Genomic DNA, 464 nt, shown 5'->3' with positions numbered 1-464 from the left:
GTTTTGCTGTCTCAGGGTGGCAGAAGCAGAAGAAAATGAGCACATAAGTGGGTCCCCACAGTTCACACCTCTGTTGATCAAGGTCAGCTGTATTTGCTTTTTCACCATATTGAATTTGTACCAGCAGAACCAAAGCAGTGGTGCCTTGGCATGAATCAGACATCAGATGGCATAGAGCCATCCTCATAATCTTTGTATTCTTCACCACCATGCACTAACATTTTTAAGACATGCCAGTTTCACCTGAAAATGTCTTTGATAAAGCAGTAAAAATTATTTTACCAAATTTTGACCCTTGAAAACATCTTTTCAGTATTCTGTGTAATAAAATGAAGTCTTCATAAAGTGCTTCCGCCACATCCAGGATATGAAGCTTGTCTTATATCCAGGTATGAGGAAGGCACTTGTGCAATTGAGCCACAAAGCAGCTGCATTGGCCACTTTTTACTTGGAAAAAAAGTGAC

The sequence above is a fragment of the Rhinopithecus bieti genome, unplaced genomic scaffold (assembly GCF_001698545.2).
Source record: "Rhinopithecus bieti isolate Rb0 unplaced genomic scaffold, ASM169854v2 scaffold_48351, whole genome shotgun sequence".
Lineage (NCBI taxonomy): Eukaryota > Metazoa > Chordata > Mammalia > Primates > Cercopithecidae > Rhinopithecus > Rhinopithecus bieti.
This window is presented reverse-complemented; position numbering follows the sequence as displayed.